The sequence below is a fragment of the Lissotriton vulgaris genome, chromosome 5 (assembly GCF_964263255.1).
Source record: "Lissotriton vulgaris chromosome 5, aLisVul1.2, whole genome shotgun sequence".
In the NCBI taxonomy this organism is placed as follows: Eukaryota; Metazoa; Chordata; class Amphibia; order Caudata; family Salamandridae; genus Lissotriton; species Lissotriton vulgaris.
This window is the reverse complement of record NC_141693.1, coordinates 130563447-130587287: the sequence shown is the minus strand read 5'-3', so window position 1 is coordinate 130587287 and position 23841 is coordinate 130563447.

The following is a 23841-nucleotide window of genomic DNA, read 5'->3' as shown; positions in this document are numbered from 1 at the left end:
TGAATTCCTAATAGGAAACCACACAATTTACACATATAGCCATAATGGCCACAGACTACGCTGAATAGCCAAGAACATGTCACATAATTAGAGTCAGGCTAGGACAAACAACAGGCTTGCGCACCAGTATAAAAATGGACCCACTTTAGTGAAACACATGCTAAAATAGTGGCCACATTTGGAAATCAGGTCAGATTTGACCTTGTAAAGACACACTGTAAGGTTATTCTGCACGGTATGAGAGATTGCACTCATTTGTGTATTCTATCAAGGAACTCAACAGTAAAAACAAGCTTTGCCATTGACTATAGGTCTGGCTTTACAAGAAAGCTGTATGCAATGTAAAGCATTACACATACATTCAATGGGATCAAGAATGTATTTTTGTGGAAGAAAAGACTTGTAGAATAATATTGGTGTAGGTTAAAAGGTCAAGTGGCAGGTGCCGAAGGCATGGCATAGGCAACCCGTCTGCGGCCGTCTGCACCTGGACCAAGCCCAGTACCAGGAACCTTGGCCATCAGACTACCCACAGGTACTCTGTTGCTGAACTCTGGGCCCCGGATGCTGTAACAACTGCTGCCTTGATGCTCCTCGCTCAACGGCAGGGCTGGTCACCTGCCACCGATTTCTTTTCATCTGTAACTAAGGACCTCCCTCCTTCAAAGATACCTGTGCCACTCCCACTTCACCGACCACAACCCTCCTGGAACCTCTCCCATGCCTTCTGCACAACGCTCGATCTCTCTACAAACACGCCACTGAAGTCTAGGACACTATCACCACCCTCGACGTGATTTTCATCATGGAAGCCCCTCCTCTACCACCGGCATCGCCCTCGCAATGCCCAACGACTACAAGATGGCACACCTAAACCGTATCAACAAACCCGGATGAGGCATCGACATAATCCACGAAGAAACAAGCTCATTTACCAACACCAAGTACAACACCACACCGACCATGAAACACCTCAATTTTCAAATCCACAAGATGACAGAACAAGTATCAGAGGCACCTTCACCTACAGACCGCCAGGTCCACGCACCAGTTTCTGCAACACAATCACCGACTTCATCATCCCATTAGCAATCAAGTCCAAACACTTCATCTTCCTTGGAAACCTCAACTTCCACCTGAATGACCTCACTGACACTAACTCCACCAACATCCTGGAATGCATGAGCAACATAGGCCTGACTTAGCTGGTCACTAACCCCACACACAGAGCGGGACACACACTGGACCAAATTTTAATGGCCAGAGACAAAGTCAAATACAGTAATGCCTCAGAGCAATTGTGAAACCAGTCTCAGTGCCAGAGACTGACCACTCCATCATCTACTTCACGATCGCACAATCACCATGCACCACCACCAGTTCCCCCAATTCCCCCTTCAGCAGCTGGAACGAAGTAATATATACCCAACGGATGTACGCCCTCAACACTACTCAGCCAGACTCTGCAACCTACATGGAATAAGCAGTCCAGAACTTCACCAGCTGGATCATCAACACCATGGACCAAGTTGCCCCCATCAAACAAGCTAGGACAAGCATATCCATCAAACAAGCCAGCTGGTACGTGCAAGAACTAAGGCCAATGAAACAGCAGCTTCAAACAACTGGAGAGAAGATGCGCGCCTGTGGAGACACCACAGACCGAGCCACTTTTAAATCCGCCTTAAACAAATACCACCAGCGACACAGATGCAAAAAAAGACGCCCTGGCAAACCAAATTGAAGCAAGCGCCAAACACACCAAGGAACTCTTCAGCAACATTTGATTTGATGCAGGATACTGCTTTACTGGCTGAAAGGTGTTTTTTAACAGAATAATGTTGTATAACGGAACCATGCATGTCATTACCACGAAAGTTTTCCGCACGACTATGTCTTTACCACGCATGCCTACACAACGAACATGTAAGTATTTTACACGTAACTATAAACCCTTTATAGTTATGTATATATATCTATATCTCTCTCTCTGTATATATCTATATATATATATATATATGAGTACAATAATGTAAGTATTATAGACAGATATATATTTTATAAAAAGTTTTGGGAAAAATAAATCTATAAATCTATCTATCTATCTATCTATCTATCTATCTATCTATCTATCTATCTATCTATCTATCTATCTATCTATCTATCTATCTATCTATCTATCTATCTATCTATAATACTTACATTATTGTACGTTTTCTTGCAAAGGCATGCATAGTAAAGACATATGCATTGTAAAAACAATTTAACAGATTAATAGAAACCCTAATATATATATATATATATATATATATATATATATATATATATATATATATATATATATTTGTGCAGGTTCCATATCCAAAATAACAAAAACCACAGTCCTCGTGGAGAATGAAGATACGGACACGGTCCTCAGATTTGTGCAAAGGTTTATTTTCGGTGTTCAGGCGTCACGACGCGTTTCGGTCCCTCCTCGGACCTTGATCACATGACACAGTGTAATCAATCACATGGGTTTTAATGCTGGTTAGGATTGATGACATCAGCATAGTACCATAGACATAGAAAAGTTTTTTCAAGGAACAGTGACTTTAAAAACATTGCAGTCAAAGTACATTGTGTCAATATCAGAGGTACATAAACAACCCAAGTTTAAAAGAGAATGTTATAAAGTGCAATAGTGAAGTAAAGCAAGGACAAAAAACTTTGAATCGCCCTGACTGAAAAGTGCTTGTGCAAGTGCAAAAATAGACAGGTTTAAAATATCTAGGGTGCGCTGCGATGTTAAACAGGAGTTTACACAATTTTGAGCCCAAAACTGGTTGCATGTAACATGCATTGTTAATCACATGTGTCATGGTGTAAATACCAGATTGTGATAGTTTCAAGCGTGCGAAGCACAAATGTAACAGATTTAAAACTAACGGTATAAATACCTTACCATGCTAGGAAATGCACTATGTTACAAGACTTAAAATTAATGAGATTGTACAGGAGAAAGTTGTGTCTAATTATAGACATATGGAGCCCCAATAAAACAAATCAGAAGAGACATAATTAACAGTTTCAATTTCATGGCTGGAACTGTGGATACAACCAACTGATAGGTTGAACAGAACGGAACCCATCAATCTTGGTTCATAATATGCCCATATTGTGCCATTTGTATCCTAATAATAAAAAGCCTCATGTGATTGGTTGTGCTCATTATTTCGTCGAGAAGCTGCTCACAAATATCTGTTGCATATATAATTATATACACTATTTACATATTGTGATGTATGCTGTTTGTTTAAATAAATAGCTTAAAATGCAGGTATCAAAATTATATCCCAAATATCAAATCAGATTTAAATATTGATAAAATGTGAGTAATAAATAGGATAAAATAGCATACATTACTGTGCAGCCAAGTTATATCATGGGTATTGGATTTACACGGATACATAGACACAAAATGTAAAGCACTTGGATAGGGTTCGGGTGGTTTTCAATGCAAGAAACAATTAAAAATAGCCATGTAGATATTGGACCCAGAAGTATTCAGTTGAAATATATTTATAGGCATGTTGACAGATCCTCAGTCATATTAAGACCCGTGGGCTGTTTGGTATTCAGTTCGAGGATATATCTCGTTTCCAATTGACGCAATTTTTCCTCGCGATTCCCACCCCTTCTGCTAGCTGGTACTGAGTCGATGACAAAGAAACTGAGTTCCCGGCTGTTGGAACTATGCATGGTCTTGAAATGCCTGGCCACCGGATATGTGTTATCTTGGTTAGTTATGGCCCTAAGGTGTTGTAAAATACGTTTATGCACTGGGAGTTTAGTACTTCCCACGTACATAAGTTTACAAGGGCAAGATAACACATATACTGCAAACTCTGTATATATATATTCACTGAAAAAACCATAGCTTTGAGGGGTGTTATAGTTAGCTGGACATTTTACTCATACAAAACCTTTGAAATTCCTCCGATATAGTTAGTTGTACTAACTATATCTCGCGCACCCGCAATCCACTGCGGATGATGTCACATATTACATCATTCATGACATGGTAGTGACATCACTGATGACATCTCAAATGACATCACTGATGACATCACTGATGACATCATCCAGTGAATGTGGTTTGGTTCGTTATTTAATTATCTATTATATATATATATATAGCAATTTGCATTGAAGAATGAGTGGATATATAAATATAAATATCTGGATGGAGGATTTAGTAGCAGTGTGACTGACTGTTTACTTGACTAATTCATAGTGTCTCATTAAATATATTGGTTAATGACTAAACTGAGTGAATATCTGTATTACTTTGTCAGTTCCTTACTATCTATATGACAGTCTATATTAGTTATTGATTAGTTAACTGAGTATTTGTATGGGAGAGTGAATGTGTATGTGGTTCGGTGGGGGTGTGTGACAGCCCAAAGATGTGTGAATACTTGATTGAGTAGGTATATGAAGTTAAAACTACATGCTATAACAGTTGTTTGGGCGAGTGAATAGGTGATGAACAAATATATGTCTCAATGGTACATGTCCAACAAACTAGAAAAATAAAAGCCAGTGTATGTGTCAGTTGTTGTATATAAAAAAGTGTACATAAGACTCAGTGATTGTATGAGTGACTGTATGGATAACTGTATACTTGTAATAGTGATTTTATAACACACTAAGCATGAGTTACTATCTATATGAATAGATGAAGTAGTGTTTGTATAAGTGTGTAGCTAAGTAAATGTAAGTATGATCCATTGTTTGCACAAGTGAGTAGGATGACTTCATAAGTGATTAGGATATGTGCTGGTGTATAATGTCGATATAGGTGTATTAGTATATTTGATAGTGTTCTATTGATCATTGACAGCATGTATGAGTGAATATATAGGTATGTGATTAGATGTGTGTATAGATCTAGGAATCACTGAGTGGGTTTTTTAGACACTTGTATTGGTGTGTCAATGGTTTCAAATATTGCACTCTGTATTTTACAGTGAGTGATGAAAGGTGTATGATGAGGTGTATCTGATTGTCATGTGTATGATGTCATCAGTGATGTCATCAGTGATGTCATTTGAGATGTCATCAGTGATGTCACTGACCATGTCATGAATGATGTAATATGTGACATCATCAGCAGTGGATTGTGGGCGCGGAGATATAGTTAGTACAACTAACTATATCGGAGGAATTTCAATAGTTTTATACGAGTAAAATGTCCAGCTAACTATAACACCCCTCAAACCTGTGTTTTTTTTCAGTGAATTTCTAAGGTTTTTTTAAATGCTAATTCCTAACTATATCCGGCCTGAAACCGTTGGTTTTTTCAGTGAATTTCAAAGGTTTTTTTAAATGCTAATTCCTAACTATACCAGGCCTCAAACCTATGTTTTTTTAGTGAATTTCAAAGGTTTTGTGAATGACAATTTATAAATGTATTAATTGTTATATTTATTTGTTTTGATACTGATTTACTACATTTTTTACAACTATTTATTTTTAGATATTTTATTTTTTAAATTACATTATAATTACATTATACATTACATTACAAAATATACCTTCTCAGAATACATTACTTTAGTTTAAATACTTTGGAAATAGGCAATAGACTTTTAAATACAGTAGTTTCAGTTGTTGCAATGCGCAACACAATTTCGGAAAAAAATGCAAAATTGAGCTCAATGTGAATTTCTAGTCAAATGCAATTGGTTACTTTTTGGATTACTTTTCTAACCAAAGGACTGGATCCTAGATTCAGTCCTGGGACATCTCCTGTAAATAGTTGAGTAAAAGCGTTTTGGTTACATTAGTGATATTTAAGGAATATTATTGTATTTTAAAAGTTGACACATCAAAACTTTTTCACATAGAATCACTAATGTTATCCTATGGGAGGAAATTCACATATTAGTTAAGTAGTGTTAACGTTACTTTTTCGTACACAGTGGTGGATCCTTGATCCAGCACGGTGCATCTCCTGTAACCAGTCAAAAGATGCGTTTAAGTCATACAGGCAATTTTTAAGGAATATTTTTAGTTTGTGAAAATAGACACTTAGAAACTTTTCAGCTAAAAACCAAACAATGGATTCCTATTGAAGGAAATACAAGTTACTGGTAAGTACGGTCACAATTCCTTTTCAGGGTCAGTGCTGGGCTAAAAGATGCAGCACTGGGTTCTCTTGCGCTAACATGTGAGTAAATCGCAATTCGTAGTTCGGCTGACGTTAGAGGAATATTTGTACGTTTCAAAAATCAACATTTAGAAACTGTTCTGCTGAAAACCACACAATGGATTCCTATGGAAGGAAGTACAAGTTACTGGTAAGTATGGTTAGAATTACTTTTCAAGATCAGTACCGGGCTTAAAGTTGCAGCACTGGGTTCTCTCCTGATAACAGGGGAGTACAGAGGAATTCGTAGTTCGGTTGATTTTATAGGAATATTTTAAAGTTCCAAAACTCGACACTTAGAAACTTTTCTGGTGAAAAACGCACAATGGATTCCTATGGAAGGAAATTCAAGTAACTGGTAACTAGGATTAAAATTACTTTTCAGGGTCAGTGCTGGGCTAAAAGATGCAGCACTGGGTTCTCTTGCGCTAACAGGTGAGTAAATCGCAATTCGTAGTTCGGCTGACGTTAGAGGAATATTTGTACGTTTCAAAAATCAACACTTAGAAACTTTTCTGCTGAAAACCACACAATTGATTCCTATGGAAGGAAATTCAAGTAACTGGTAAGTACGATCAAAAATACTTTTCAGGATCAGTACTGGGCTTAAAGTTGCAGCACTGGGTTCTCTCCTGATAACAGGTGAGTAAATTGGAATTCGTAGTTCGGTTGATTTTTTAGGAATTTTGTAAAGTTCCAAAACACCACACTTAGAAACTTTTCTTGTGAAAACCACACAATGAATTCCAATGGAAGGAAATACAAGTTACTGGTAAGTATGGTTAGAATTACTTTTCAGGATCAGTGCTGGGCTTAAAGTTGCAGCACTGGGTTCTCTCCTGATAACAGGTGAGTAAATTGGAATTCGTAGTTAGGTTGATTTTATAGGAATTTTTTAAAGTTCCAAAACACCACACTAGGAAACTTTTCTGGTGAAAACCGCACAATGGATTCCTATGGAAGGAAATTCAAGTAACTGGTAAGTACGATTAAAATACTTTTCAGGATCAGTACTGGGCTTAAAGTTGCAGCACTGAGGTCACTCCTGATAACAGGTGAGTAAATCGGAATTCAAAGTTCGGCTGATTTTAGAGGAATATTTGCATAATGCTGAAGGAAGGGGGCGGTGCCTGAGGTGACATGTGCAAACACGCCCTGTGGCGCATTTTAAGTTGGGGAATTTATGCCTCTTTTTACAACACTCTGCAACGCAGCTCTGTGGCGCTTACTGGACGTACCTGGTGTGCTAGTTGGCCCCTAGGGGACCTCTGGATTGAAGAGGAATTAATTCCCCAACTTAAAACCCGCCACAGGGCGTGTTTGCACACACATCACCTCAAGCCCCGCCCCCTACCTTCACCACTGTGCAAACGCGCCCCGTGGCGCATTCTAAGTTGGGGTATTAAGTCCCCTTGAATACTGGGGGTCCTTGGGGGACAACTAGCCCACCAGAAACCTCCAGTATGTGCCAGGGGGCTGTGTTGCAGTGAGGTGTAAAAAGGGGCGTGGCCTCTTTACACATCTCCAAGGCTCCTGCCCTACGATAGCAAACTACAGTGTCCCGGGGTTGGCACCCCGGGACACTGCAGGAAAACCCTGGGGGGTGGCGGTCACCAGGGCCACCAAAAGGCTCCAGGAGGGGGCCTCACGGCCCCCCTCTCGACAGTTAAAAGCTCCAGGGGGTAGTGGTCCCCGGGGCTGGGGGGTCTGTCACGGACCCCCAATTTAAAAATGTAGTGCCCCAGGGGGTGGCGGTCCCCGAGGCTGTGGGGGGCCGTGAGCCCCCCCACATACGTAATATTTAAGCCCCGGTGGTGGCGGTCCCCGGGGCTGAGGGGGGCCAGGAGCACACCGCATAAGTAATGTGAAAACACCGGGGGTGGCGGTCCACGGGGCTGGGGGGCCCCTCTGGGCCCCGCATTATTATAAAACACATTGCCCCCGAGACTTGGCCCCGCCAGGGGGCTAATTAGAATTAAAGCGCCGGAGCCCGCACTTCTTTTTTTAGGGGGGGATCGTCAGGATACGCGTATCCTATGCGCATCCCGCGATTAAAATTTTTTTTTTACAAAATTTAGGCCTTGGGGGTCCTTGTGAGACCCCCTAAGCAGGCCTAGAGGCCAAGGTGTTTCAACCCTGCCCCCTTTTCTTGTTTTTCGCTTTTCTTTTTCTGTTTTCTTGTGCCTCAGTTCTACCGAGGCACAAGGTGGCTGCCAACACTTCCTGGTTTGGAGTGTTGACAGCCAATTAGCATAAAGCTTGTGCTCGTACCCTACTCCGTCCATAGATATATCTATGATTTTACTTGTGATTTTCTCAGGAACTACTGAACGGATTTACACCATTTAACAAAAAGCGTGATCTGCGAACCATAGCCCATGCCCATGTGAACCGGGCGAGGTGGTGTCTCCCAGTTGTGAATAGCATTAATTCATGAGTAGGACAATGATCCATTTAGGGTACTAATCATTATATCTACCCTTAACCAGACTCAACTGGATTTCTTCTTTGTTTTTCTTTATTGCTTCACTGTTATATGACCTTATGTATACATGTTTAACTTGCTTCTAATTGATGTATAAAGAACCTTACGTTATGTAAAGCGCTCTGATACCCGCAAGGGTCTTGTTCGCGCTATATAAAACTTTCAAATAATAATAATAATACATTCTACCTTTTTGCCAAATTTGGTGAAATTCCGTTCAGCAGTTCGGGCTGTAGCTGTGTCTGAAGGTCCCTATGGAAAATTGCATGGGGAAAACACGTTTTGGGACCCCCTTTTTTTCTTGGGCCCACTTGACGAATCACCCCAAAACTTTCAGGATAGGAGCAGAGCGAAGCACCCCATCTTCTTGGAGAATTTCGCGAAGATTCGTCGACCGGCGCCAACGTTTTTCCAAATAGAGTGTTGCGGATTTCCTATGGAAACTAGGTCCTAACTATATCTACCTACTGGTGACCGCCAAAATACTACTACTAGTGCTCAGAGGTTTATTATGCTCTCCACCACACCACCACTACGCGTTTCGGTCAAACAAGACCTTGATCACAAGACGATATATATATATATATATTCACTGAAAACAACAAAGGTTACAGGGACATTATAGTCAGGCTTAGATTCCCCTTGTACAAAACAAGTGAAATTCAGCAGTTATAGTTTCCTGAGCTAACTATTACTTATGCCCCCGCAATGCACTGCTTATGACCTCACATATTACATCACTCATGACATTTTCAGTGACATCACTGGTGACAACACTGCTGACATCTCAAATGACATCAATGATGACATCTCTGATAACATTTCAAAGGACATCACTGATGAAATCACTGATGCCATCATCCACAGAAACACTCATGACATCATCCACAGAAACACTCACACACCCACTTACACCACTATATACAATTTCATACATCCACTCCCACACAACCACTTATGTACCCATTCACAGACCCATATAAACACTCTCACCAAATCATTGATTTTCAGAACCCCTCACACATCAACTCACCCATGCAGCCACTGACACAACCACTATCTCACATCTACAGCCACTCATGCACCTACTCACTGACCAATACAGCCACTCACATATCCAGTCACACAGATATACAGACACTTACACACCCACTCTCATACTGAATCAGTCGCCCATACAAATACTCACATACCTACTCTCTCACCCATACAGTCACTCCCACTTCCACTCACTCATTCATACAGTTATTCAAACATCCAATCAGTTACTCATTGATATACTAGCAAATGTACTCCCTCACCGATACAGTTACTGAGACAACTGCATACTCTCCCATACAACCTCTGTCACACTCATGATACAGCCATGTGAATGTGAATGGGTGTGAATGGGTGTGACAGAGTCTATAGGGGTTTGTGAATGGATATCAGAGTGTCTGTATGGGTGTGTGAATGGATTTGACAGTTTGTGTGGGGTTGTGAATGGGCATAACACTGGATGTTTGAGTGTCTGTCTGGGTATGTGAGCGGGTGAAGCAGTGTCTGTATGGATATTTGAGTAGCTGTGAGAGGAAGAGAGTATAAAAATGTATATATATATTTTTTTCACACGTGCTGACTCCGTGTATCCCCTGCAAATATACATGGGGGAAGCATTGCTGAGCCTTGTGAGGAATCCGCAGATTCCACGAAAGATCCCCCCAAAAATGTGGGTGTATTTTTATAACACACCTCACCCTTTATTTTAAGCATTCACAAGGGGCCAGGAAACCTCTCACCTGGCCCCTTCAGTTAACATTCACTCTAGTTTTCAACGCTGATGACCGTTCTATAGCAAACAAAATGGAGGCCCCCAACTTCTCTCTCAAGGTGCTTCCAGCCAATAGGAGTTTGCCAGTGCACGTGAATCCAAGGACTGCTGGAATCAACTTCCCCAGACATACAAATCTGTTTTCAGGTTAATATCTCCCAAACCACTGAACAGATTTACACCAAAAAGCACGATCTGTGTACCAACATCTAGCTTCCTGCCAAATTTAGTCTCATTCCATCCAGTGGTTCGGGCTGTAGGCTTGTTCAAGGGAATTAACATGGGGAACGCATGTTTTTTAACCCCCCACCCCTTTTTCTCGGTCCCCACTACACAAAACACCCTGAATCTTTCCAGACTCCATTTGCAGTACCGGGCAAATTCTGTTTGAAAAATGTTATGAAGATTTATCAACCGTCACCAAAGATAAAAGCAACTGAAAATCACCTTTTTGATAGAAACGCACCCTAAACCCTAAAAATTCCCTTGCCACTGAAAAGCTCATACCCATCCTAATTCCTAAAAATGTCCTTGCCCTAACATACAGATAGCTTACATTTTTCCTGGTAAAGGCAGGTCATGGTAGAAATATGCCTGGAAAATGTGGTGAAGACCGCGTTGTAACTGCTGTTTCCCTATGAAAACATGTACACAGATGAAGCAGGTATTATTTTTCTCTTCCTTCTTCTCTGCCTCTCTGCAAAAATCCTCATTCTCTTTCCCAGGATGTCCAGAGCTGCCACTGGGAGTGATGTGATGCATTTTGGGTGCCTTTTTAGGTTTCGCTGGGGAACGGAGCTGTAAGCTCCGCCTCCAGAGAAATCTGTAGTTTCTAGTATGGGTGACTTGAACACGCCCCTCTGCTTCATTGGCTAGCTCCATAAATGGAGGCTAGCCATTGGAACAGAGAGGCGTCCGTCATGGCTGGACCAGATTCGGGGGCGTTCCCGAGAATCTTTGGCTTTTGGCTACGTCATGATACGTCAGCCAAAAGCCGGGAACGCCCCCGAATCTGGTCCGGCCGGGCCGTGCTTGCTGCTGTCCTGCCTTACTCTGTGTCCCTCCTCCCGCCGTCCCCCCTCCTCGCTGTCCTGTGCACGATTCCCGCCTCCCTCCCGCCGGCCGTCCATGTCCCCTTCCTCTCCCACAGAAGCAAAACAACCCTTGTGTCCCATTGTCTTTGCAGCATAATTTTTAAAAATACATGTATAAATCCTCCCGCTGTCCGTGCAACGTTCCCGCCCCCCTCCCGCTGTAAACACGCCCCCCGAATCTGAAAAAATTCAGGAGTTGCCGGCCGCCATTTTTTTTGGGTCCCACGACGGAAGATTAGTCACCCGGCTCACGGCAGACAATGGAGTTGCTCGGCCTGCCCTGCTCCCTCCACCCCGCCACCCTCTCCTCACACTGGCTCTCCTAAACCGGGCTGCTGCAGGCACAGTCACCCGGCTCACGGCAGACAATGGAGTTGCGCGGCCTGCCCTGTAAGCCCCGCTGCGACCCGAGCCGCCCTGCCAGCGAGGCTCGCATCGCCCTTGCCCAGCTGCAGCCCCCCCCCCCATGAGCCCCGCAGCGTGTGAATACAGCTGCGGTACGAGCCGCGCTTCCCGCCTCCCTACCGCCGTTCGTGTCCTCTCCCGCCCCCCCCCTGTCCTAGTAGGTGCTTGTTTCATTCGAGCCACTCTGCCCCCTCCCTGGCTCTTCTACGGCCTTTTGTTCCCCTGGTCGAATTGTAAGCATTCTCCCCTCCTCCGTGGATGGATGTTTACTACTGTCTTCTAAATGCAGAAAAGCCCATCAACGCCTCATCGAACAGTGAGGTATGGGGGGGAGGGAGGATTAGGACTCCTGGGGTTAGAGGAGAGTGAGAGAGTCAGAGCGCTGGCGAGAGAGAGAGCGCAAGAGAGGGTGAGAGAGACAGGGACGAAGGAGACAGTGGGAGGGAGGGAGAAAAGGCAGAGAAAAAAACGAAAGAGAGGGAGAACAGTCAGGTTAAAAAGGCAGCTAGAGGGTAGCAAGAGGGGGGTGACAAGTGGAGAGAGAATAAAAAGTAGAAAAAGAGGGAGGAGAGGTCGGTAGAGGAGAAAGAGGGGCATGGCAATACAGAGTTAAAAGAGAATGTTGATGTAGGAACATATAGAGATAGCGACAGTATAGATAAAAGAGAAGAGACGGGCGAGGGGAAAAGCAAGTATAAGGAAGAGAAAAAGGAAGGATAAGAGAAAAAACAGAGTCCTAAAGAGATAGGGAAGAGACAGAAAGAGGGGCAGCAAAGTAGCAGTGGATGGGGGGGAGGGGGAGGGGTAAAGAGAAGGAAAGAGAGAAAGTGAGAGAGGAGGAGGGACAGAAGGGAGAGGTGGCTTAGCAGCGAGCACCAGACAGGAATGAGGAGTTGGGGGAAGGGAGATGGCCCGTGGACTTGATTTCCCTGTTAAAACTTTAGACAGACTCGCCCTGCGGACTGCTCGGGCTCCGGCCTCTACCTACTCTTGCACTATTTTTATCCTTCGCCTTTGACCGTCTCCTGCCATCTGACTTGGCGCCCAGGCTCTTGACTCACCTCTTCTGGGCGCTGGACTGCATGAAGATGGCGTCGCCTGCAGGGGGCAGCACCTCGGACCCTGGACCGGCCGGCAGGGGGGCCCTACTGCTGCTGCTACTAGGTGAGCGACCCCACACCTCGCGTCTGCACGTGTGCCGGGGACGGGGCAGGCTGTCAGTCACGGGGCAGGCCCGCGCCAAGTCAATCACTCCGGGCTGTAGGGCTGTCTCTGAGAAAACGCTGCCAGTGCCTGACTACCTCAGCTGTCTAGAAACTCAGTGGTTAATTTGTAAAATAAAAAGTGCCGGGGCTCTCATCAGGAGACAGCGCTAACCGTAGAAATGTGCAGGTGTAATCTGCCTCCCGACTAGAGCCCCAGCACTCGTTATTCTGGAGAGGACTTGGCCAAATGGCTAGAAGCTGCCTCAATCTGGCTTTCGGCCCGGTTTCAGTACAGAAACAGCGCTCCTAGAGGTAGCCGAGTCAGTGAGGTGGTCGATGGATGCAGGAAGTTCAGCTATGCTGGTACTCCTGGATCTGTCGGCCGCCTTTGATACGGTGGACCACGCCAGATTACTCAGCCGGCTGGCAGAGATAGGCATACAAGACAACGCGCTGAAGTGGATTAATTCCTATCTATCTCAGAGAACGCAGAAGGTGGCACTCGGGACGATTTCCTCCACACCCAAAACCCTCAACTGTGGAGTCCCGCAGGGCTCGGCCCTCAGCCCTCTCTTATTTAATATCTACCTGGCCCCCCTCTTTACGTTAATTGCCAACTGGGGTGTTAAGGCAATTTCTTATGCCGATGACACCCAGTTGGTATTCCCTTACTCTGAGATGACACAGGAATCCTTCGCAAACTTTAAAGGCTGTCTCCAGGACATCGCTTACTGGATGAATACCAACAAACTAAAGCTAAATGCCAATAAAACCGAAGTCATCTTCTTCGGTAAAGGTCCTGCCCCCGCCCCAGAGCTATGGTGGCCGGTAGAGATGGGCCCCCCACCCATGCCCAGCCATTCGGCAAAAAACCTTGGAGTGAGATGGGACGATAAAATGTCTTTTACTTCCCATATCCAGCAAGTGGCCGGCTGCTGTCTAAGTAAATTAAGAAATCTTCGAAAATTTCTTAAACTTCTACCCGAGAGCTGCAGGAAATCGGTTGTCCATGCAACTGTCACTTCACGGTTGGACTACGCCAATGGTCTATACCTGGGACTCCCAAAATTCTTAACCCATAAACTACAGGTAGTTCAAAATGCGGCTGCGAGGCTACTACTGAGAATTCCTTTCAAGCAGTCAGTCTCTCCGCATCTTCGAACCCTGCATTGGCTCCCTGTGGCCAACCGGATAAAATTCAAAGCCTTGACGCTTGCGTTTAGATCTTTGCATGGCTCCTGTCCACTCTACCTAAAAAAACGCCTTCCAAGGTACTCTCAAAGCCGGTCACTTCGGTCAAACGACCGTACCCAACTGGTTGTCCCACGAGCTAAGAAGGCACGCCTTGGTGGTCGTACCTTCTCTGCTAATGTTTCTGCTTTGTGGAACTCCCTACCTCAAGCAATCCAGCAGGCTCCGTCTGAACCTTGCTTTAAGAAGTTGCTAAAGACCTGGCTCTTTGCCCAGCCCCGCTAGGTTTCCCACTTTTTGCCCTGGACCTCTGTGGTTTTTTCTAGCGCCGGGACACCTCCTCGCGAGGTAGCTGTTCGCGCTCTATAAAACACAGTATTATTATTATTATTATTTTGGAGCTGGAGAACCGGGCTCGAGTCTCGGCGTGCCTCAATGTCCAGGGGAAATCATGCGACATAATCGCCGGTGCTGAGCACCTGCTCAAATTAAACACTTGGCAGAATGGACTGCCTCTTCCTGGAAGAAGTCTAACATGCAATCGACTGTTCCATCCCTACCGGCTTCGCTTTTCAGGCAGTGACATGACTTTACTCCAGCCCTGCCCCTGACAGCTCCTCTGGCCCCTTCTGGCACGAGACTGACCCTGTGCCAACCCTACTGCGCAACAGAGGCAGTCTGACGTGGTTCGCCGCGCTTTTACAACACTGTCTTGCTGTGTGTGGACTGTTGCAGGTCAGCATGTGCTATGTGTGTCAATGTTCCCTCGCACTAGATTGCCGGGTGGGATTCGAACCTGCGGTCAGCTGGCGATGTGTGTGCAGGCGCAGATACGCCGAGCTTGGCACTTCATGGAAGCTTGCCTGGCAGTTTAAGAAGTTTGGTGATATTTCTTGGGGTGAGTGGGCTGCGCACCACACCCCCCGCTCATGCTTATCGTGGGATAGGGTAAGGCGCTTGCAGGATGTGGGTGAAGTGCAGGCAGGCCGGTTAGTGTCAGCCACACTCGCTGAGAGGGACGGCGGCCCCTCCACAGCTCAGAGGCTGTCACTGGTAAGAGGTGTCAGTCACAGCACACGTGCCCTAAAAGGACACACTCTGCCAGCCGCGGATGGGCACGCCGAGTAGGGGGAGCCAGGGTACTGCAGCTCCACGGGGGTGTGTTTATCCATACATAGGGGATTGTGCATGAGCGTTAGAGAAAAGCCATGTCTGAAGAGAGCATTGCATGTATGCTGGAAGAAGTGTATGTACATGCTAGTGTGTGTGTACCCGTTTAGGTTTATAACAATGTGTGCGTGCTTCCGTTTATTCGAGAATTGTGTGACATGCGAGCGTGTGTGTGTGTTTAAAACACTGTGCGTTGTTACGATCAGCTAAATGGGAGATTATTAGGGTTACTGAATTTCTAGTAAGGTTGGCAGATTGAGTTATTTCAAAAGGTTTTCCAAAGTATTGGGACATACTGAAATTCTTTGTTTTCTCTTCCTTTGCATTGAAACTTTGGGCAATTGAATCAGCATCTGTATGATGATCACAGAAATCGACTTTGCGTGTAGGGAACAACTTACTGATTCAGTTACTTTCAGGCCATGGATAAAGGTAAAGCAGAATCATGTTTTCTTTTCAGAAATATTGGTTCTCACAAATGCATTTTGGGTGCCCTAAATAGCACTGTGTGGATGTACAAAGCATCAAGGAAGAATTGTCCAAGTTGATGTTTCGGAATACCACTAAAATAGTGTATTTTATTTTTGTTTTAGTTTGGTCCACAGAGAGGCATAATGCATAAGTGCGTTTTCTTTTTTGATTTAATTGTTGTTCACATTGTACAGAATTCGAGTGAATGTAAATCATATTTGACCTTTTGGTGGTCTTCTTATCCTGTTTCTTATTTCAAATATGTCTGGTTAACAATAGTCCTAGTGTGTAAATAAGTATTACTAGCAGGACATATGGAGACTTCCCATGCTTTAGTCATTTTTAGGTTTCGCCTGGCGTTTACTGCTCAAGCAGTATCGCGCAGGCGAAAACTTTTGTAAACAAGTATGGAGCTTTCTCCCGCCTCTGTCTTCCATTGGATAGCTCCATAAATGGAGGCTAGCCATTGGAAGACAGATCTGCCCGTCATTGCCGGAGCTCCTGGGTGTGTGTGTGTGTGTGTGTGACTGTTCCAGGGTGTGTGTGTGTGTGTATGTGACTGCTCCAGAGTGTGTGTGTGTGTGTGTATGTGACTGCTCCAGTGTGTGTGTGACTGCTCCAGTGTGTGTGTGTGTGTGTGACTACTCCAGTGGGTGTGTGTATGTGACTGCTCTGGTTGTGTGTGTGTGTGGGGCTCTGGGTGTGTGTGTGTGGCTCTGGGTGTGGCTGGCTCTGGGTGTGTGTGGCTGGCTCTGGGTGTGTGTGGCTGGCTCTGGGTGTGTGGGGCTGGCTATGGGTGCGTGTGTGTGGCTCTGGGGGTGTGTGTGTGTGTGGTAGTAATTGCTGTCTGCTGAGCTCATCCGTAGGGTACAATAGTTCTCACATTTGCGAGATATTAAGCTATTGGCAATGTAAATGACAATGCCATTTATTTATCTGTTTTCAAAACCAACACATAAGTACACATTTTGTCATTTACAATGCCAATAGCTCTAACTTCTCCAAAGGCGAAACCATTGCATTGTAAATGCTTGTTTATTTTTGCACCTGGTTGCCATCAGATCCAATTAGATGGTAATTGCATTTCCTAAATACCCTTTTTGCGACTAGTTGCCATTAAGAAATGCTATTCACATGCAGTTTCCAATTCGCAAATAGGAAATCCCTATTTACATTTCCTATTTTGCAAATCGGATAATGCGAGAAAATAGCATTTTGCATTTCCTAACGGCCCGAAATGGTGATTCAGACCATTAGGAAATGCAAAATCCATTTGCACGTATGGGCAAAAGTACCCTGTGCCTTATAGAATAAGAATCTAGCAAGATCTGTGACCTTTCAAAAGTGACTACGCCGTGGCTTTCTTCTTCTGCATGGTCATGGAACTCCTCTGTGATTTACAATTTCCATATAATATATGGGATAACTATATATATATATTACGCAGTGATCTTCTGTTTAGGTATGGTTCTATTCAAAAGGCTTTTTGATTTTACTTATAATTTATGAACTGACAGATAGATTTGGACAGAAATTGGCAGTCACTTGCCATAATAAGCTAATTTCCATGTACGCCCATACTGGTGAAAACAGTAAAGTGGGGGCAATGTGCCAAAATGTTGCATATTCCTATTTTAGCTCCTATAGGAAATTTCGCCACACCTACCACAAAAAAAGATGATTGGATTTATTGTTTTTGCATGAAAGTAGATATATATATGTTTTTTAGTTTACTTTCATGGGCATTGAGTCACCGAAATATCAGGGATAGCAGAAGTGACATCACATAACTTTTGAACTTAATAGCATCACAGGAAGTGACATTATATGACCTTTGACCCTGATTTGTTTCAGGAAGGCAAGGCACATGACCCTAACATCACAGTAATTGACATCATTGAAGTGCCATAATAACTGCACGATTAGAATAAATGACAACACAGACCAATGTCTGTTTTAGCTCTTCTCTAAATTATCATACTGACTTGATCTTTGAAAGTTCTGGGGCATCATACTTGCCATGAATTGTAGTGAGGTGCAAGCTAAGAAAGCCAGACCTCTACAAGGGGGGTTCCCCTGAGAAAAAGATGAAAAGAATTTGAAGCAAACGTTTGCACATACATTTGCTAAATTGCGATAGGCACGGAAAGGGCACTCTTTAAAAATTCAAATCCTTTAATTGAAATGACACCTACCTTCCATAAGAGTTTGCCCCATTTCAAATCAGGATTTGTGTTGCGTAGTGTCCCAAAGTAACTTAAAATTGTGCTTAGTGCGTATTTGCATTATTTTGCATCAAGGGGCATTCCATGAGTGATGCATGGGCATTCACATGCAACCACCCAAGAGGTTTGTTTCAAATCCCTGTCTACAGTCACTGGTAGACAGGAATTTGTGCCAAAATGTTACGCCTCCTCAAGGAAGGCGTAATGAGGAGAGCACTTTCACTTTACACTTCACGTGCTTATCTGCCCATGGGTACAGCATGTACAGACGACTTTTTATATTTAGGAAGCCGACTAAAAAGGCCAAGTCTGTGCCTCTGGGAAAAGCATTAACGCATAGTTTTTGTACTGGAAGGACCCTTTTCCAGTAAAAAACCTATGCTTCAGTGAATGCATGCACCCTTTCACTATTGCACACAGACATGTGTGTTGGTGCATAGCTGCTAAAGGGTAGCCAGTGCGTGGGGAAAGGCAAAATGACTATTACTTAATAGAAATGGCAAATGTTTCTGTCTGTATTTGACTCAGGGTAGTACAGCACCTTTGGTGCAAGGTTGCCGTGGTTCAAAGAAGAGTAAATATGGACGTCACTCTCAGACAATCTCACTCACGACCTGTCATTGAATCTCACTCACACACATGCTTACACATTGAGATATACATTGGCTCACACATACATATGCTGTCTTTCTTTTAAATATACTCTCACGTGCAAATGCACCCAACATGTATTTGTGACCTCTGACGACCCCTAAATGACATCCATGGAAGCTGCACCAGCCATTCCTGTCTATTGAGGGTTCAGGGGGCATATAAGGCCAAAAAGGCGGAGATAAACCCCCTTGATAATATGCCCTCTGGTTTGGAAAATCACAGACAGTGCAGCTTTAAGAAACACACAGCAAAACCAGATTATAGGAAACATAAAAGCAAGAGCTGATCTTTGGAAGAAGAGAACGCTACCGTATAAAAGTAAACGGAAGCAGAGGAATGACAGTGAAACCAGAAGGGCTTACGCTTTTCGCTGTGGAGATACTGCCGGATGCAGGTTTCTGGGTTCGGGTATAAACAGCTGCTAACCAGTGAAGGGAACTGACCAAAAGTTTCTTTATGGAATAAAAATGGCAGTCCCAGAGGACTGCCATCTCAGTGTAAAATCTGTAGTTGTTACTTGTCACCACCCCGCCACAAATTCACTGTATCTTTAAACATATGGGAATCTCCTTAACCCCCCCCCCCCCTTTTCTGTAGCGGCCCCCCTCCCCACCTTTTGCGAATGCCGCCCATAATTAGAATCTCCCCACTCCACGCCACTCAGGCTTCAATAGTCTAATCCTAAGTGATGTTTCATTTGTAGTGATGTCAAGTCAAGTCAAGTCATATAATTTGTATAGCGCACTACATACCCAGAGGGTTTCAAGGCGCTTAGGAAGGGGAGGAGGATTATTTGTCAAATATCCACTTTTTAAGCTGCTTTCTGAACGCTAGGTGGTTCTGGGTGAGGCGAAAGGTAAGCGGGGAGTGAGTTCCATGTTTTAGCAGCCAGGTATGAAAAGGATCTGCCTCCCATGGTGGTCTTGTTGATGCGAGGTACAGTGGCGAGGGCCTGGCTGGAAGAACGTAGTTGGCGGGAGGGGGTGTAGAAGGATAGTCGAGAGTTGAGGCAGTCTGGTCCGATGTGATTTGTGTGCGTGGGTAAGCAGTCGGAAAGTGATCCTCTTATTGACGGGAAGCCAGTGGAGGTCTTTAAGGTGACCAGAGATGTGTTCGTTGCGTGGGATGTCTAATATGATCCTGGCTGAGGCGTTTTGGATTCGTTGGAGTTTCTTCTGGAGTTTAGCGGTGGTACCTGCGTAGAGGGTGTTTCCGTAGTCCAGTCGGCTCGTGACCAGAGCGTGGGTGACTGTTTTTCTTGTTTCGGAGGGGATCCAGCGGAATGTTTTTCTGAGCATGCGAAGAATGTTGAAGCAGGAAGAGGATACGGCGCTGACTTGTCTGTTCATTGAGAGTGAAGAGTCCAGGATGACGCCGAGGTTCCGTGCGTGGTCTGTCGGGATGGGTGCTTTTCCGAGGGCTTCCGGCCACCAGGAGTCGTTCCAAGCAGAGGGGGATGTACCTAAGATGAGGACTTCAGTTTTGTCTGAGTTCAGTTTCAGACGGCTTTGTTTCATCCATTCGGCGACTTTTTTCATTCCTTCGTGTAGGTTAGTTTTGGCGGTGCCGGGGTCATTGGTGAGAGAAAGGATCAGTTGAGTGTCATCTGCGTAAGAGATGATGTTGAGGTTGTGTTGGCGGGCGATGGCCGCGAGGGGGCTCATGTATACGTTGAAGAGGGTGGGACTGAGTGAGGATCCTTGAGGTACGCCGCAGATGACTTCAGAGGCCTCGGACTTGAATGGAGGAAGGCGGACTCTCTGGGTTCTTCCGGTGAGGAACGAGGTGATCCATTCCAGTGCTTTTCCTTGGACTCCGATGTTATTGAGGCGTTGTAGAAGGGTGCTGTGGCAGACTGTGTCGAATGCTGCAGAGAGGTCGAGGAGGATGAGGGCGACTGTGTCTCCATTGTCCAGTAGAGTTCGAATGTCGTCTGTTGCTGCGATGAGGGCGGTCTCAGTGCTGTGTTTGGCTCGGAAGCCAGATTGTGAGGGGTCGAGGGATTTGTTGGCTTCGAGAAAGGCGGCGAGCTGGTTGTTGACGGCTTTCTCGAGGACTTTGGCCGTGAATGGAAGAAGCGAGATGGGGCGGTAATTTTTGAGTTCGGTGGGGTCTGCTGTTGGTTTTTTCAGAAGGGCGGTGAGTTCAGCGTGTTTCCAGTCTTCTGGGAAGCGGAGTTGAAGGAGCAGTTGATGACGTCTCGGAGGTGAGGTGCTATGACGGAGTCTGCTTTGTTGAAGATGTGGTGAGGGCATGGGTCTGTGGGGGATCCAGAGTGGATGGAATTCATCAGGCGGATGGTGTCCTCAGTGGAGATTGGGTTCCAGGCGTCAAGGGTGTTTACGGGGGGAAGATGGTCAGCGGATGGTAGGGTGGGTTGGTTTCCGGGTTGGTTGTCAAAGCTGTTGTGGATGTCTGCAATCTTGTTGTGGAAAAAAGAGGCTAGGGAGTCGCAGAGGGTTTGAGAGGGGGTGATGTCGTTGGAGTTGGCCGAGGGGTTGGAAAATTCCTTGACGATGTTGAAAAGTTCCTTGCTGTTGTGGGCGTTGTTGTCAAGTCGATCCTTGAATGCTCTTTTCTTGGCTTTTTGGATCAGTTGGTGGTGAGTGCGGGTGGCGCTTTTGAAGGCGTCCTTGGTGCTGGTGGTTGGGTCTTTTTTCCAGGCTTTTTCCAGGGAGCGGCAGAGTTTCTTGGATTTCTTAAGATCATCGTTGAACCATGAGGCCTTCTTGCTGCCAGGTTTGCTTTGACGTTTTTTCAGTGGTGCTAAGGTGTCGGCGGTGTTGGATAACCATAGGGTGAGGTTGGCGGCGGCTTCGTTGGCGTTAGAGGAGAGGGCTGGGGAGTTTCGAAGGAGCGATGCGGAGATTTGGTCCGTGGTGATTTTGTTCCAGTTTCTTTGCAGGGTAGGTTGGGAGTGGTTGATGGGTTTCGGCTTGTTGTAGGTGAAGTGGACGCAGCTGTGGTCAGTCCAGAGGAGATCCGTAGTGTGGCTGAAGGAGACATGATTGCTGGAAGTGAAGATGGGGTCGAGTGTGTGACCTGCGATGTGGGTGGGGGAAGTGACTAGTTGTTTAAGTCCGAGGTTGGCGAGGTTGTCCACGAGGGTGGCGGTGTTGTGGTCGTTTATCTTTTCAAGGTGAAAGTTGAGGTCTCCCAGAAGAATATAGTCTTTGGAGGGGAGCGCGTGAGGAGAGATGAAGTCCGTGATGTCTTCACTGAATTTTGCGCGGGGTCCTGGTGGTCTGTAGAGGAGGGTGCCTCTGAGTGTGGTTTTGGGATCGATGTGGATCTGGAAGTGAAGGTGTTCGGAGTTGGCGAGGTTGGTGTCAGAGCTGGTTGAGATGCGGATAGATTTCTTATGGACGATAGCGATGCCTCCTCCTGTGTGGCTGGTACGGTCTTTGCGAGTGATCTTATAGTCTTCAGGGATGGCAATGGTGATGTCTGGAGCGGAGGAAGCATTCATCCATGTTTCCGTAAGGAAGGCGACGTCTGGAGAGAAGGTGTCTAGTAGGTTCCATAGGTCAATGGCGTGCCTGTGCACCGATCGGGTGTTGAGAAGGATGCATTGTAGGTGGTTGGGGTCGGGAATCTGTGGTGTAGTCGTGGCGGAGATGTCGGTGCCGCTGAATTTGCAGGAGTAGCAGGAGAAAGGTCCATGGGTGTGTCCAGGAGCGGCTTGGACGCAGTTGGGGGAGCGGCCGGGGTTAAGGGCTAGGAGGGTGGCGGCATCGTAGGTAATGCGGGAGGGATGGGCAGCGCGAGGGTCAGGGGGTATGGCGCTGGGCGCGGTCCAGGCGCGGACGGGCGTAGACGGGCTTACCTTTGGCGCACCTTCGGCGTGTCCGAAGCGCGTGGACGCTGCGCGTGGAGGCATTGGCCATAAATGGGTGTTGGAGGGGGCGGAGCGTGGGAGGGGCAGCAGCTGGGAGGCGGTAGCGGGGAGGAGGGGCGGTCCAGGAAACTACAACCAGCAAAATGGAGGGTGATAGTGAAAGTGAGGCAGGGGCAGCAAATGGACCAGCAGGTCGTATAGCAAACACAGCGTCAGCAAAGTACAGCGCTAATTAAAATCGGGCGTCTAAGCACACAGGCACAGCGCTAATTAAAACGGGCGCTTAAGGGCTAATAATGCAGTGTAAGCGTACAGGCACAGCGCAAATCACAGAGCACAATGTTAACACAGCGTCACCACAAAGTACAGCGCTAGTCACCCAAATTCGATCTGCGGCGTCCACAGTGCGTGAGACCAGCGAGGGAGGGAGGGAGGGAGGGAGCGACCGTTCAGGAGCAAGTCCAGGTGGTATAGGGTTAGCAGGCAGACAAACAATTTAACAGCAGAAGCTTCCAGGAGCATGCAACAGGGACCCTGGGAAAGTGTGATGTTGGGCTGATGAAACACTGCAAGGTGAGCGCGCCACCCTCACTCTAAACTTCACAAATATACCTACCCAGTGATTCAGCATGTATGGACGGCTTTCTCAATTTAAGAAGCCTACATAACAGGCCAAGGCTCTGGGCCTTATTACGAGCATGGCAGTCCTGGGACTGGCGTACTCATGATGGCGGTCCATGATCCCACAGCTGTGGCGGTCTGGAAAGGGGCAGAAAATGCTGTTGGTGCCAATGCCAGCACTGCCAAGCAGATTACGACCAGCATTTCCTCCGCCCATTTCATGGTGGCGACCCTGCCATGAAGAGAGTGGCGAAAATGCAGGAAAGGGGGCCCAGGCAATTCTGCCCATGGGGGTGCATGCGAGGGAGGGGCACATTTTGTGCCCCCCCCTTGAATTGCACCTACGTGCGTGTACTGTGTGGCATGTATGACATGGTGCATACCGCGGAGTGCACAAATGTGCTGTAGGCCCTTCCACTGCGACGGTATGCAGTTTAGGCTCTCCTATCAGCCAAACATTCCCACCACCGTGACAAATG